Source organism: Lolium perenne, chromosome 2 (genome assembly GCF_019359855.2).
Source record: "Lolium perenne isolate Kyuss_39 chromosome 2, Kyuss_2.0, whole genome shotgun sequence".
Classification (NCBI taxonomy): Eukaryota; Viridiplantae; Streptophyta; class Magnoliopsida; order Poales; family Poaceae; genus Lolium; species Lolium perenne.
In genome coordinates, this window is record NC_067245.2 from 112928789 (window position 1) to 112946659 (window position 17871).

A 17871-nucleotide genomic window follows, 5' to 3' on the forward strand; every position below is an offset into this window, starting at 1 on the left:
ATAATGATGCATTCTAACAGTTCCCAGTATGCCTCATATAACTTGCTTTAGGCATGTTAAATGCAGCTCTTATTTGTCTATTAGAAACTAGGGTCAGATTATTCTGTGTACATACCAGGAAAAGATTTGTTGGTTCATTAAAAAGTAATAATCTATGTCTTGTTTCACTGTGATATTCGCCAATGTGGATCGGTAAACACGTTTCTGTTGAATGCCAGGATCACCTGAATTGCAAAAGGGCAGCTCTCCTGTTAGTGCAGGGCAACGTTTCAACCCTGCTTTCATTAACTGAGGTACCAGTTTCTGAAGAGGGCATTTTAGGAGGGTTGTAGAAAGTTTGTGCTGTTGCAACGGGGCATGGCGCTGTTGACGTAGTTGATCTAGAATATGAACGGCTCCTAGCACACAATAAAATCATGACTAAGGAGAAAGAAAAAGAAGCTGGGCAAGCCTGAGGACTGCATCTTCTGCTCTGAGCAGGAGTCAGTACAACATCTGTTCTTTGATTGCATTGTGGCCCGGCCAGATTTGGCAAGTTATTTCATCTTTTTCTCATGTGCGGTGTTGGGTCTAGTTATGAGAATACTGCTCGGTTTTTGGATTGCTAATTCTAAACATGCAATGTTAAAGTCAGTTGGTTCATGTGTACTGAGTACTGACCTTGGAGCATTTGGAAAATTAGAAATGGCATTATCTTTAATGGTCAGCCTTGGATTGATGTTAAGCAGGTTTTGAAGGCTAGTCGTAAGCTCTCCGGGACACTGAAAAATCATCTTCACAAGTCATATGCTGGAGAAACTGGGGGCGAGGCCCCTGTTGCTCCAAGAAATTAGAAGGCTCTAGAAAGAACCAATATGGTGGATGGAATGGAAGCAGTAACCAAAGTCAAAGGAGTATTCTGGTAAAACCAAAGTCAAAGGAAAACGATCCAACTGGCTGTCTACTGCTCCAACTTCAGTAGCGTTCTGCGTGTAAGTTCCTTGTTGCTGCCTCTGTGTTTCTTAAATATGTCATGATTGCACTACTAAAAGAGAGTATTTTCAGTGTTCGGTAAAAAGATCCTTGTTTTGTTTCAGGTTAAAATATGTGATTGGTCCAAATGATTTATTTCTGAAACAAACAGCATCCGTAACCGGACCTTGGATTTGTTTGAATTATTTTCGTTTGGTAAACACTTAACAGCACCGATGATTCATAGGTATAGTACAATATTTTGTTGTTATTATGCAGCTGAGATTTGTTAGTTATAATCGACAATGCTGACTTGTACATAACTTGGCAGGTAAATTGGCCGTGTACTGCTTCAATTGATTCAGATACCCTGATTGCGTGTGACACATCAAAGATGCGGATTGTGTGATGCAAAGTTGAAATTGAATTCGTCGGTTTGTGCTTTGTGTATGGTTATCATTCTATAACTATGACGAAACGAGGGCACAAATGTATTCATAGTTACAGACTAAGTTGAGAACCAACCCTCGGTTGGATGGTTAGGAGGATGATGTACTAGCCCACCAAAGATTGACTCTAGGTTTGTTTGATGTTTTGGTGTTTTATAGAGATGGAATATTTGTTTCATTAAAAGACGATGTTTCCATTGACATCGAGACCTCGGTGCTTATAGGGATAGGATTTACATGCTCCTAGGAATAAGTGTATGTTGTATTTGTGAGGCTACATGTTTGAGCTTTGTTTCTAAAAGAAAAAGGTTAGTTTGTTAGAAATGCCATAATTTTAAGAGCATCTTCACTCGCCTTCCCCAAAGATCTCCAATAGTCGATTGGGGGGCGCCGGCGCGAAAACGGACGCCCAGCCACGGCCCCTAATTTTTTTTTGCCGGCGGGGCTCAAATCTCCATCCGGCGCCCCAGACCGAACTCAATCTACACGGGGGCTAGCGGGGGCGCCGGCGAGAAAACGCCGTAGGCCAACCCTGTTGGCGACCAGAGCCAAAAAAAACACAAATATTTTCCTCCTTCGCCTCGCGACCACCTCCCATCCCCGATGTCACCGCCGCAACCACCCCTTGTCGCGACGCTCCATTGCCGCCGGTAGGAACCCACTCCACCGCCGAATACAATCTGTCGCAACCCTCGCCGCCCCTTCCCACCATCGTCGTTCACCCGCTCCCACCACCACTTCTACGTCCATCCCCGCCATGCTCCCAGCTTGCACGCGAGGTGTTCGACTATTTGCCAAGGCGATGGACTCGGACGACGAGGACGTCATGGTCGCGTTGATGGACGAGGACATCATTGGTGGCTCCGCGTCGGGGCGCCTCAAGAGCAAGCCAAGGCAGATGATGGAAGGCTATTGCATTCTCTACGCCGACTACTTCGCCAACGATCTATTGCACGGCGATGCCGTATTCCGCCGTCGTTTCCGGATGAGTAAGAAGCTTTTCGTGAAGATAGTCGAGAATTTAAGGGAGCGGAAATTTCCAGTGTTTGACACTGAATCATATGAACGGGTGGATCCTCTTGCAGATGTTGATCACAATGTACCTCCCACATTTGCTGCTTTTCTCACCAGGCGTCAACAAAGTTCGAGACTCCAACACTCATCACCAACTGCAAGATGGTCTGGTGAAGTATTTGTGGATTCTCAAAGGCACCGTCTAGTTTTGTTTATTTCTTTACCATTATGATTTAAACATTTAATTTGTTTGGTTTGATGAACCTAAATTATTTGTGTGCTATGTTGAACTTGTTGAATTATATCAAGCATTTGTTTAAGTTGTAATAAATTATTACAGTTTATTTGTTATTTAAATTTAAATTATATATGAAACTGTACTGGAACGCCTATAGGGTGCACGGCTGGGCGATGGCAATTTCCCATTTTGCATTTTACGCCAGCGCCCCCATACGGTTCATAAAACGGCTGCCCCGGACGTCGTAGCAGAAATTTCCCGAGTAAAATAAAAACCCGGGCTGAAGCGCCGAAAAAGGACGCGAGGCCAGCAATGTTGCGCGGCATCGGAGCCTCAACAGTCAACACGCTCCGCATGCTTTCTCCCGAAACGGCAGACGCATACGGCACAGCTGAGCTGAGCCCAGCTTGCACGTATGGTTCGGAGCTCACACATCACATGGGACACAGCCTGGCGTGACCCCAAAGCAAATCATCATCCTGGCTAGCCAGCCGCAGCTGCAACCCAAAAAGCATCCGCGTCGCGCCCAACCCAACAAGGCGGCGTGCCCCACCCTGCCCGGTGCCGCGATGTTGCGTCGACACATAGAATTAGGCAGAAAGAAATAAAGGAACGCTCATAAATAGGTCGATATACCAGCACGCACGTTACGCAGAGCTTCCAATTAGTCGTTGCGTCGCGTGCCTGTCAATGCTGGACTGAGATCCGGTGCCTCGCTGAAGGCAAGGCACGGATGAACAGTACCGTGCCCCGCTACGTTTTCTGGCTGTTGGATCGAGAACGGATGGCTGGATGAGCGTGAACAGGCGCAGCGCTACAGGACATCTACAGTGCATATGCTACAGGAAATTCGCTACAGTAGTCATCCACAGTGCCTGCTACAGTCGACGTCCACAGTGCCTGCTACAGTAGCTATCCTCAGTGCCAATCTTGTCTATCCATTATCGATCCAACGGCCAAGGCAGCAAGGCACGCTTGCCTTCAGCGAGGCACCGGATCTCAGTCCGTCAATGCTGTCATGCGATTGCTGTGATGCTTCCATCCCGGCCGGCCGGCCGGCGGGTACGGCGTTAGGTTTGTTTGTACGCTACACCATTATTTGCCGTCAAGCTAATCCAACGCGCATCCTGTGCAAAATTAATAAGATGTCTAATGTACCATGCTGCCCCTGAGGTATACTCCAACTCGCACTCTGGCAAGAAAATACGCAACTGCCAACTCACTTCTGGTTACGTTCATAAAAAGATATCTTAAACTTATCCTTTTTTTTATAAACACAGTATAACGCTAGCTCACAAACACGCACGTATAAACACCCTATAAACGCACGCACGCACACCCTACCCCTAAATCATGACTTCAGTAAACTTCTATGTAAAACGAGCAAGGTCCCATTCCTTTTGAAAAGTACGGTGAGACCCCAAGCCCCTTCGACGAATGCCGGCCATGTCCCATGATGTTGCGATACTCATGTGTGAAGACAAAGAATGTTTGCTTTGCAATCTTAATTCAATATGTAATGTCCTTTTCGAGCACGTATGGTTGGTAACTTGGCATGACACTTGCTCAATCTTCGAAAAAATAATACTCAGTTGATTGTACTCAGTACATAAATAATCACTCCATTTTAATAAATAATCTTCGAAGAGATACTTAGTTATTCAATAGTTGGTTGTGTTTTTTTATTGGTACCTGGCAAGTAAGTTCGGGGGCTTATATACAACTCCCGAGGGAGTATATGCGATTGTATCTTGACTTTTGATTGAGGGTTTGTTTGATCCGCGGGATAGGAAAAACGTAGGATTCTAATGTCATGTTCAATGTAATCCTACATGAATTCATATGAATCATAGTTTATTTGATTCCACAGCAGGAAAAGCAAAAGATTCTGAAAAGGAGGTATACGCCGAATGTTACATTTCCTACAAAATCTAGTGCAAAGAATTCCTTAAGAAAAATTCCTATGGAAAGCAATCCTACAAATTAAACAGCCATCATAGGAAAATATCAAACATAATTTAATCCTTGAAATTTCCAATGCAAATCATTTTAATCAAAATATGCCCTAAAATCCGCACGACCAAAAAATCTCGACTTCTGAAATGTGTGTTTGCTTGTATTTTTATATTCTAATCGCACACAAGAAACTAGTTACAAACAATCAAGGTGTATACACGCCCAAAAAATAATTTAATTCTAAAATTTGATTTATCTGCACATAACGTACTTTTAATATTGCGCAACGCAGGTGAATTAGAAACTAGGAGTACTACGTACCACACCATTGGAAAGTGTTTTCCGAAGAAAAAAAATACACATACTCTGAATATGTGGTGCGACCGACGTGGATGTGACGCGACGACAACAGTCCACACGTTCACTTCCCGCCAAAAAGAAAACGCTGCTGGGGAACCAACTTGAGCAATCAAGTTTGTTCGACCCATAATTATTGCATGAATGATAGCAGTATTCTTTTCCCCGTTGTGTATCATTGGAGCCAGGTCACATGGTGTCATGGTGTGTGGAACAGGGTGATCATGACGGATACGAGGGACATCACCTGCGCTCTTCGTATACACTATACAGAGTATATTATGTACGAGATACAAGTATGAGCAGCCAAATTAAATAGAAGCCGTTAATCCAGGCAAAACACGACTCCCGTCGCCGTTGGTTTCCATGACATTGTGTGGAAGAACATTTCGCGCTGAATCCAGACTTGATTTGAACTGGCCGTGGCCTTGCTGACAATCAAACATTTGCACACACGAGATCACTCTGTTGGAGTTTTGGCCCAATTGAAAACGAACAGGCGAGGAACCAATCGAGCGAAAACAAGCCAAACTCCTCGGCAATTTAGAGTAGCTCCATCGGCATCCCAAATGCACCCAAAATGGTCTAATTTTTATTTTAAAAGAATGAAAGCTACATCGATAGATGGATACGACATTTTTATTATTTCATTCAATAAAAGCTTGACAAAGATCATACATAAAAAAAAATTAAGACCACCACGCAAGATCCACACAACTGACAATGATGAAAACAGGGCCGGTCCTGAGATTTCGAAGGGCGAAACTAAAATTTTGGGCCCCTCTTACTACTTTTTTTTCCGCATGCATGAGATGATGAAAAATAAATACTTTTAAGTATACACAACTTTAATATTCATATAAAATAATATTTATATGATACCTTAAAATTTTCTCCACCAATTCCTAGAAGCAAAATACGTGACGATGGAATCAATATTAAACGTGTCCATTAACTTCTTGTCGATGTATAGAGTTGCCAAACCAGTTAACCCCGCTCCTACAAATAAGAACAACGGCTGCTAATCAAAATTCAGAACCTGAATTATAGGCGAGCATATAGTAGAATTCCAAGAGAAATCTTAATCTAATACGCAGGTTGGATGATTGCCTGATTGACGACGGTCGGGCTGGGACTGCCAACTGCGATGGCCACTGACCGACGGACTAGCAGGCAACACCGTAGTTCGTAGGAGGGCTACAATCAACGGATCGTCTCGCGGTCGTTCGGTTGCGATCGGCGAGAGGGAGGGCAGGAACCACGATAGCCACGAACCGCATGAGGGAAGGCAGGGAATCGAGGCATCGGGCTCGGGCAAATTGGCAATGTTTCACATATCGATAAATGGAACGAATTTCAGGCGCTGACGCAAGTCGTAAAACTGTTTTTTTTGCAATGTATAGTAAGCCTATACAGAAAATATGGGCCCCCAATTTTTCTGGGCCCGGGGCGGCCGCTCCGCAAGACCCTCCCCAGGGCCGGACCTGGATGAAAATAAACTTTGTCGTTCCTCCGTTGACGCCACCACGACGTCAGACAATGCCACCACCCTCAGCACGTCCATCGTCACACGCCAGCCATGGAGACTCCACTACACCATGCCGCCAAGACTCATTGTTCTAGTTGGTAGATGACACGCCGATCCACCTTGGTCTGCACACGAGAAACATGCGGAGACCAACACCCAACCACTAAGCCATCCACACGCCCATCCGAATCTCTCGAAAGATGATGCCCCCACGGGGGTAACGATGTAGACGTTGCCATCATCCGATCCAGGTGGCTGATGCGCGTGGTTGACGTATTGTCTTTCCGTTCGACACGCGTCCGTTGGGAACCCCAAGAGGAAGGTGTGATGCGCACAGCGGCAAGTTTCCCTCAGTAAGAAACCAAGGTTTATCGAACCAGTAGGAGTCAAGAAGCACGTGAAGGTTGATGGCAGCGAGATGTAGTGCGGCGCAACACCAGGGATTTCGGCGCCAACGTGGAACCTGCACAACACAAACCAAGTACTTTGCCCCAACGAAACAGCGAGGTTGTCAATCTCACCGGCTTGCTGTAACAAAGGATTAGATGTATAGTGTGGATGATGATTGTTTGCAGAAAACAGTAGAACAAGTATTGCAGTAGATTGTATTTCAGTATAGAGAATTGGACCGGGGTCCACAGTTCACTAGAGGTGTCTCTCCCATAAGATAAACAGCATGTTGGGTGAACAAATTACAGTTGGGCAATTGACAAATAGAGAGGGCATGACCATGCACATACATATTATGATGAGTATAGTGAGATTTAATTGGGCATTACGACAAAGTACATAGACCGCTATCCAGCATGCATCTATGCCTAAAAAGTCCACCTTCAGGTTATCATCCGAACTCCTTCCAGTATTAAGTTGCTAACAACAGACAATTGCATTAAGTATTGCGCGTAATGTAATCAATAACTACATCCTCGGACATAGCATCAATGTTTTACCCCTAGTGGCAACAGCACATCCATAACCTTAGAGATTTCTGTCACTTCCCGCATTCACGGAGACATGAACCCACTATCGAGCATAAATACCCCCTCTTGGAGTTACTAGCAAAAACTTGGCCAGAGCCTCTACTAATAACGGAGAGCATGCAAGATCATAAACAACACATAGATATAAATTGATAATCAACATAACATAGTATTCTCTATTCATCGGATCCCAACAAACACAACATATAGCATTACAGATAGATGATCTTGATCATGTTCGGCAGCTGATGCGCGTGGTTGACGTATTGTCTTTCCGTTCGACACGCGTCCGTTGGGAACCCCAAGAGGAAGGTGTGATGCGCACAGCGGCAAGTTTCCCTCAGTAAGAAACCAAGGTTTATCGAACCAGTAGGAGTCAAGAAGCACGTGAAGGTTGATGGCAGCGAGATGTAGTGCGGCGCAACACCAGGGATTCCGGCGCCAACGTGGAACCTGCACAACACAAACCAAGTACTTTGCCCCAACGAAACAGCGAGGTTGTCAATCTCACCGGCTTGCTGTAACAAAGGATTAGATGTATAGTGTGGATGATGATTGTTTGCAGAAAACAGTAGAACAAGTATTGCAGTAGATTGTATTTCATTATAGAGAATTGGACCGGGGTCCACAGTTTACTAGAGGTGTGTCTCCCATAAGATAAACAGCATGTTGGGTGAACAAATTACAGTTGGGCAATTGACAAATAGAGAGGGCATGACCATGCACATACATATTATGATGAGTATTGTGAGATTTAATTGGGCATTACGACAAAGTACATAGACCGCTATCCAGCATGCATCTATGCCTAAAAAGTCCACCTTCAGGTTATCATCCGAACCCCCTCCAGTATTAAGTTGCTAACAACAGACAATTGCATTAAGTATTGCGCGTAATGTAATCAATAACTACATCCTCGGACATAGCATCAATGATTTATCCCTAGTGGCAACAGCACATCCATAACCTTAGTGGTTTCTCTCACTCCCCCAGATTCACGGAGACATGAACCCACTATCGAGCATAAATACTCCCTCTTGGAGTTACTAGCATCAACTTGGCCAGAGCATCTACTAATAACGGAGAGCATGCAAGATCATAAACAACACATAGATATAAATTGATAATCAACATAACATGGTATTCTCTATTCATCGGATCCCAACAAACACAACATATAGAATTACAGATAGATGATCTTGATCATGTTCGGCAGCTCACAAGACCCGACAATTAAGCACAATGAGGAGAATACAACCATCTAGCTACTGCTATGGACCCATAGTCCAGGGGTAGACTACTCACACATCACTCCGAAGGCGACCATAGCGGCGTAGAGTCCTCCGGGAGATGAATCCCCTCTCCGGCAGGGTGCCGGAGGCGATCTCCTGAATCCCCCGAGATGGGATTGGCGGCGGCGGCGTCTCTGGAAGGTTTTCTGTATCGTGGCTCTCGATGCGGGGTTTCACGACGAAGGCTATTTGTAGGCGGAAGGGTAGGTCGGGCGTCGCGAGGGCCCAGGAGACAGGTCGGCGCGGCCAAGGGTGGGGCCGCGCCGCCTACCCTCCCCGGCCACCTCGTGGCCCCACTTCGTTGACTCTTCGGTCTTCCGGAAGCTTCGTGGCAAAATAGGACCCCGGGCGTTGATTTCGTTCAATTCCGAGAATATTTCCTTACTAGGATTTCGAAACCAAAAACAGCAGAAAACAGAATCGGCACTTCGGCATCTTGTTAATAGGTTAGTTCCAGAAAATGCACGAATATGACATAAAGTGTGCATAAAACATGTAGATATCATCAATAATGTGGCATGGAACATAAGAAATTATCGATACGTCGGAGACGTATCAGCATCCCCAAGCTTAGTTTCTGCTCGTCCCGAGCAGGTAAACGATAAACAAAGATAATTTCTAGAGTGACATGCCATCATAACCTTGATCATACTATTGTAAGCATATGTAATGAATGCAGCGATCAAAACAATGTAAATGACATGAGTAAACAAATAAATCATATAGCAAAGACTTTTCATGAATAGTACTTCAAGACAAGCATCAATAAGTCTTGCATAAGAGTTAACTCATAAAGCAATAATTCATAGTAGAGGTATTGAAGCAACATAATGGAAGATGAAGTTTCAGCGGTTGCTTTCAACTTATAACATGCATATCTCATGGATATTGTCAACATAGAGTAATATAACAAATGCAATATGCAAGTATGTAGGAATCAATGCACAGTTCACACAAGTGTTTGCTTCTTGAGGTGGAGAGAAATAGGTGAACTGACTCAACAATAAAAGTAAAAGAATGGTCCTTCAAAGAGGAAAGCATCGATTGCTATATTTGTGCTAGAGCTTTGATTTTGAAAACATATAGAGAGCAATAAAAGTAAAATTTTGAGAGGTGTTTGTTGTTGTCAACGAATGGTAGTGGGCACTCTAACCCCCTTGCCAGACAAACCTTCAAAGAGCGGCTCCCATTTTATTTTATTTTTGTGTGGCACTCCTTCCAACCTTTCTTTCACAAACCATGGCTAACCGAATCCTTCGGGTGCCTGCCAACAATCTCATACCATGAAGGAGTGCCTTTTTATTTTAGTTTTATTATGATGACACTCCTCCCCACCTTTGCTTTCTCAAGCCATGGCTAACCGAATCCTTCGGGTGCCGTCCAACAATCACATACCATGGAGGAGTGTCTATTTTTATTAATTAATTTGGGACTGGGAATCCCATTTCTAGCTCTTTTTGCAAAATTATTGGATAAGCGGATGAAGCCACTAGTCCATTGGTGAAAGTTGCCCAACAAGATTGAAAGATAAACACCACATACTTCCTCATGAGCTATAAAACATTGACACAAATCAGAGGTGATAAATTTTGAATTGTTTAAAGGTAGCACTCAAGCAATTTACTTTGGAATGGCAGAGAAATACCATGTAGTAGGTAGGTATGGTGGACACAAATGGCATAGTAGTTGGCTCAAGTATTTGGATGCATGAGAAGTATTCCCTCTCGATACAAGGCTTAGGCTAGCAAGGCTATTTGAAACAAACACAAGGATGAAGCGGTGCAGCAAAACTCACATAAAAGACATATTGTAAACATTATAAGACTCTACACCGTCTTCCTTGTTGTTCAAACTCAATACTAGAAATTATCTAGACTTTAGAGAGACCAAATATGCAAACCAAATTTTAGCATGCTCTATGTATTTCTTCATTAATAGGTGCAAAGTATATGATGCAAGAGCTTAAACATGAGCACAACAATTGCCAAGTATCACATTATCCAAGACATTTTAGCAATTACTACATGTATCATTTTCCAATTCCAACCATATAACAATTTAACGAAGAAGAAACTTCGCCATGAATATTATGAGTAAAGCCTAAGGACATACTTGTCCATATGCAACAGAGGAGCGTGTCTCTCTCCCACACAATGAATGCTAGGATCCATTTTATTCAAACAAAACAAAAACAAAAACAAACCGACGCTCCAAGCAAAGCACATAAGATGTGACGGAATAAAAATATAGTTTCAGGGGAGGAACCTGATAATGTTGTCGATGAAGAAGGGGATGCCTTGGGCATCCCCAAGCTTAAACGCTTGAGTCTTCTTGATATATGCAGGGGTGAACCACCGGGGCATCCCCAAGCTTAGAGCTTTCACTCTCCTTGATCATGTTGTATCATCTCCCTCTCTTGATCCTTGAAAACTTCCTCCACACCAAACTCAAAACAACTCATTAGAGGGTTAGTGCACAATCAAAATATACATGTTCAGAGGTGACATAATCATTCTTAACACTTCTGGACATTGCACAAAGCTACTGAAAGTCAATGGAATCGAAATATCCATCGAACATAACAAAACAGGCAATGCGAAATAAAAGGCAGAATCTGTCAAAACAGAACAGTTCGTAATGACGAAGTTTATTGAGGCACCAGACTTGCTCAAATGAAAATGCTCAAATTGAATGAAAGTTGCGTACGTATCTGAGGATCACTCACGTAAATTGGCATAATTTTCTGAGTTACCTACAGAGAATTTTGCCCAGATTCGTGACAGCAAAGAAATCTGTTTCTGCGCAGTAATCCAAATCTAGTATGAACCTTACTATCAACGACTTTACTTGGCACAACAAAACACAAAACTAAGATAAGGAGAGGTTGCTACAGTAGTAAACAACTTCCAAGACACAAAATAAAAACAAAGTACTGTAGTAAAAACATGGGTTGTCTCCCATAAGCGCTTTTCTTTAACGCCTTTCAGCTAGGCGCAGAAAGTGTGCATCAAGTATTATCAAGAGATGGAGCATCGTTATCATAAGCTCCCCCATCTGTAGTGGTACTAAGGGCTTTGTCAATTTTAGGCCTATAATAATATTTTTTTGGTTTAGGCACTTTAGAGACATACATAAACTTTTGCTCCTTACCCACATAAGCTTTCTCCTTATATTTAAGAGAAGAAAAGGTTGATCCCAAGGTTCCCATAGCCTTTTCAAGTTCGCCGATCCTATCGGTTTGATTATCGTGGACAACACAAGTTCCTAGGACACTAATTCTTTCATCAATTCCTCCTAAGGATTTATCAAGTTCATCAGTTTTATCAAGTAACATTTCCAATTTAGTTTCAACACTTGGAAATTTTTTCTCTATGGTTTCCAATTTTTTCATAACATCTTCAAGAGAGATTTCAATTTTAACTTCATCAACAGGGGGTATTCCAAATAAACTCTCAATAATGCAGCTAGCTTCTAATGCAGGAGTACTTAGGAAGTTACCTCATGCGAGACAATCAAGAACATACCTATTCCAGCTAGAGATACCAACATAAAAATTCCTGAGTAAAATAGTGGTGGAGTGTTTCTTAGTGCACCTATTATGGGCATTACTAATTCTATACCAAGCATCTCTTAAACATTCTCCCCCTTGTTGCTTAAACGAACGAACTTCAACTTCAGGATTACTCATTTTAGCAATAGTAAATAAAGCAAACTAGATAAAGTAAATGCAAGTAACTAATTTTTTTTTTGTGTTTTTGATATAGCAAACAAGATAGTAAATAAAGTAAAACTAACAACTAATTTTTTTGTATTTTGAATTAGTGCAGCAAACAAAGTAGTAAATAAAACTAAGCAAGACAAAAACAAAGTAAAGAGATTGGGATGTGGAGACTCCCCTTGCAGCGTGTCTTGATCTCCCCGGCAACGACGCCGGAAATTTGCTTGATGCGCGTGGTTGACGTATTGTCTTTCCGTTCGACACGCGTCCGTTGGGAACCCCAAGAGGAAGGTGTGATGCGCACAGCGGCAAGTTTCCCTCAGTAAGAAACCAAGGTTTATCGAACCAGTAGGAGTCAAGAAACACGTGAAGGTTGATGGCAGCGAGATGTAGTGCGGCGCAACACCAGGGATTCCGGCGCCAACGTGGAACCTGCACAACACAAACCAAGTACTTTGCCCCAACGAAACAGCGGGGTTGTCAATCTCACCGGCTTGCTGTAACAAAGGATTAGATGTATAGTGTGGATAATGATTGTTTGCAGAAAACAGTAGAAAAAGTATTGCAGTAGATTGTATTTCAGTATAGAGAATTGGACCGGGGTCCACAGTTCACTAGAGGTGTCTCTCCCATAAGATAAACAGCATGTTGGGTGAACAAATTACAGTTGGGCAATTTACAAATAGAGAGGGCATGACCATGCACATACATATTATGATGAGTATAGTGAGATTTAATTGGGCATTACGACAAAGTACATAGACCGCTATCCAGCATGCATCTATGCCTAAAAAGTCCACCTTCAGGTTATCATCCGAACCCCCTCCAGTATTAAGTTGCTAACAACAGACAATTGTATTAAGTATTGCGCGTAATGTAATCAATAACTACATCCTCGGACATAGCATCAATGTTTTATCCCTAGTGGCAACAACACATCCATAACCTTAGAGGTTTCTTTCACTCCCCCAGATTCACGGAGACATGAACCCACTATCGAGCATAAATACTCCCTCTTGGAGTTACTAGCATCAACTTGGCCAGAGCATCTACTAATAACGGAGAGCATGCAAGATCATAAACAACACATAGATATAAATTGATAATCAACATAACATGGTATTCTCTATTCATCGGATCCCAACAAACACAACATATAGAATTACAGATAGATGATCTTGATCATGTTCGGCAGCTCACAAGACCCGACAATTAAGCACAATGAGGAGAAGACAACCATCTAGCTACTGCTATGGACCCATAGTCCAGGGGTAGACTACTCACACATCACTCCGGAGGCGACCATGGCGGCGTAGAGTCCTCCGGGAGATGATTCCCCTCTCCGGCAGGGTGCCGGAGGCGATCTCCTGAATCCCCCGAGATGGGATTGGCGGCGGCGGCGTCTCTGGAAGGTTTTCCGTATCGTGGCTCTCGGTACTGGGGGTTTCGCGACGAAGGCTATTTGTACGCGGAAGGGTAGGTCAGGGGGCGTCGCGAGGGGCCCAGGAGACAGGTCGGCGCGGCCAAGGGTGGGGCCGCGCCGGCCACCCTCCTGGCTACCTCGTGGCCCCACTTCGTTGACTCTCCGGTCTTCTGGAAGCTTCGTGGCAAAATAGGACCCTGGGCGTTGATTTCGTCCAATTCCGAGAATATTTCCTTACTAGGATTTCTGAAACCAAAAATAGCAGAAAACAGCAACTGGCTCTTCGGCATCTTGTTAATAGGTTAGTTCCAGAAAATGCACGAATATGACATAAAGTGTGCATAAAACATGTAGATATCATCAATAATGTGGCATGGAACATAAGAAATTATCGATACGTCGGAGACGTATCAGCATCCCCAAGCTTAGTGTGTGCTCGTCCCGAGCAGGTAAACGATAAACAAAAATAATTTCTGGAGTGACATGCCATCATAACCTCGATCATACTATTGTAAGCATATGTAATGAATGCAGCGATCAAAACAATGTAAATGACATAAGTAAACAAATGAATCATAAAGCAAAGACTTTTCATGAATAGTACTTCAAGACAAGCATCAATAAGTCTTGCATAAGAGTTAACTCATAAAGCAATAATTCATAGTAGAGGCATTGAAGCAACACAAAGGAAGATGAAGTTTCAGCGGTTGCTTTCAACTTATAACATGTATATCTCATGGATATTGTCAATGTAAAGTAATATAACAAGTGCAATATGCAAATATGTAGGAATCAATGCACAGTTCACACAAGTGTTTGCTTCTTGAGGTGGAGAGAGATAGGTGAACTGACTCAACAATAAAAGTAAAAGAATGGTCCTTCAAAGAGGAAAGCATCGATTGCTATATTTGTGCTAGAGCTTTGATTTTGAAAACAAGAAACAATTTTGTCAACGGTAGTAATAAAGCATATGTGTTATGTAAATTATATCTTACAAGTTGCAAGCCTCATGCATAGTATACTAATAGTGCCCGCACCTTGTCCTAATTAGCTTGGATTACCGGGATTATCGCAATGCACATGTTTTAACCAAGTGTCACAAAGGGGTACCTCTATGCCGCCTGTACAAAGGTCTAAGGAGAAAGCTCGCATTGGATTTCTCGCTATTGATTATTCTCAACTTAGACATCCATACCGGGACAACATAGACAACAGATAATGGACTCCTCTTTTATGCATAAGCATTCAACAATTATTAATTTTCTCATATGAGATTGAGGATATTTGTCCAAAACTGAAACTTCCACCATGGATCATGGCTTTAGTTAGCGGCCCAATGTTCTTCTCTAACAACATGCATGCTCTAACCATAAAGGTGTTAAATCTACCTTACTTCAGACAAGACGAACATGCATAGCAACTCACATGATATTCAACAAAGAGTAGTTGATGGCGTCCCCAGGAACATGGTTATCGCACAACAAGCAACTTAATATGAGATAAAGTGCATAAGTACATACTCAATACCACAATAGTTTTTAGGCTATTTGTCCCATGAGCTATATATTGTAAAGGTAGAGGATAGAAATTTAAAGGTAGCACTCAAGCAATTTACTTTGGAATGGCGGAGAAATACCATGTAGTAGGTAGGTATGGTGGACACAAATGGCATAGTGGTTGGCTCAAGTATTTTGGATGCATGAGAAGTATTCCCTCTCGATACAAGGTTTAGGCTAGCAAGGCTATTTGAAACAAACACAAGGATGAAGCGGTGCAGCAAAACTCACATAAAAGACATATTGTAAACATTATAAGACTCTACACCATTTTCCTTGTTGTTCAAATTCAATACTAGAAATTATCTAGACTTTAGAGAGACCAAATATGCAAACCAAATTTTAGCATGCTCTATGTATTTCTTCATTAATAGGTGCAAAGTATATGATGCAAGAGCTTAAACATCAGCACAACAATTGCCAAGTATCACATTATCCAAGACATTTTAGCAATTACTACATGTATCATTTTCCAATTCCAACCATATAACAATTTAACGAAGAAGAAACTTCGCCATGAATATTATGAGTAAAGCCTAAGGACATACTTGTCCATATGCTACAGCGGAGCATGTCTCTCTCCCACACAATGAATGCTAGGATCCATTTTATTCAAACAAAACAAAAACAAAAACAAACCGACGCTCCAAGCAAAGCACATAAGATGTGATGGAATAAAAATATAGTTTCAGGGGAGGAACCTGATAATGTTGTGGATGAAGAAGGGGATGCCTTGGGCATCCCCAAGCTTAGACGCTTGAGTCTTCTTGATATATGCAGGGGTGAACCACCGGGGCATCCCCAAGCTTAGAGCTTTCACTCTCCTTGATCATGTTGTATCATCTCCCTCTCTTGATCCTTGAAAACTTCCTCCACACCAAACTCAAAACAACTCATTAGAGGGTTACTGCACAATCAAAATATACATGTTCAGAGGTGACATGATCATTCTTAACACTTCTGGACATTGCACAAAGCTACTGAAAGTCAATGGAATCGAAATATCCATCGAACATATCAAAACAGGCAATGCGAAATAAAAAGGCAGAATCTGTCAAAACAGAACAGTTTGTAATGACGAATTTTATTGAGGCACCAGACTTGCTCAAATGAAAATGCTCAAATTGAATGAAAGTTGCATACATATCTGAGGATCACTCACGTAAATTGGCATAATTTTTTGAGTTACCTACAGAGAATTGTGCCCAGATTCGTGACAGCAAAGAAATCTGTTTCTGCGCAGTAATCCAAATCTAGTATGAACCTTACTATCAACGACTTTACTTGGCACAATAAAACACTAAACTAAGATAAGGAGAGGTTGCTACAGTAGTAAACAACTTCCAAGACACAAATATAAAACAAAGTACTGCAGTAAAAACATGGGTTGTCTCCCATAAGCGCTTTTCTTTAACGCCTTTCAGCTAGGCGCAGAAAGTGTGTATCAAGTGTTATCAAGAGACGAAGTGTAAACATCATAATTTGTTCTAATAATAGAATCATAATGTAACTTCATTCTATTTCTAGGGAAGTGTTCCATACCTTTCTTGAGAGGAAATTGATATTTTATATTACCTTCCTTCATATCAATGATAGCACCAACAGTTCGAAGAAAAGGTCTTCCCAATATAATGGGGCAAGATGCATTGCATTCAATATCCAGGACAACAAAATCAACGGGGACAAGATTATTGTTAACGGTAATACGAACATTATCAACTTTCCCCAAAGGTTTCTTTGTAGAATGATCAGCAAGATTAACATCCAAATAACAATTTTTCAATGGTGGCAAGTCAAGCATATTATAGATTTTCTTAGGCATAACAGAAATACTTGCACCAAGATCACATAAAGCATTACAATCAAAGTCATTGACCTTCATCTTAATGATGGGCTCCCAACCATCCTCTAGCTTTCTAGGAATAGAAGCTTCGCGCTCTAATTTCTCTTCTCTAGCTTTTATGAGAGCATTTGTAATATGTTTCGTGAAAGCCAAATTTATAGCACTAGCATTAGGACTTTTAGCAAGTTTTTGTAAGAACTTTATAACTTCAGAGATGTGGCAATCATCAACATTCAAACCATTATAATCTAAAGCAATGGGATCATCATCCCCAATGTTGGAAAAAATTTCAGCAGTTTTATCACAGGCAGTTTCAGCAGTTTTAGCAGTTTCGGGTAGTTTTTCGCGCTTTGCATTAGAAGTGGAAACATTGCTAACACCAATTCTTTTATTATAATTAGTAGGAGGTGCAGAAACTTGTGGAGTATTAGCATTACTAGTGGTGGTAATAGTCCAAACTTTAGCTATATTATCTTCTTTTTCATTTTCTTCTCTTTCCCACCTAGCACGCAATTCGGCCATCAATCTTATATTCTCATTAATTCTAACTTGGATGGCATTTGCTG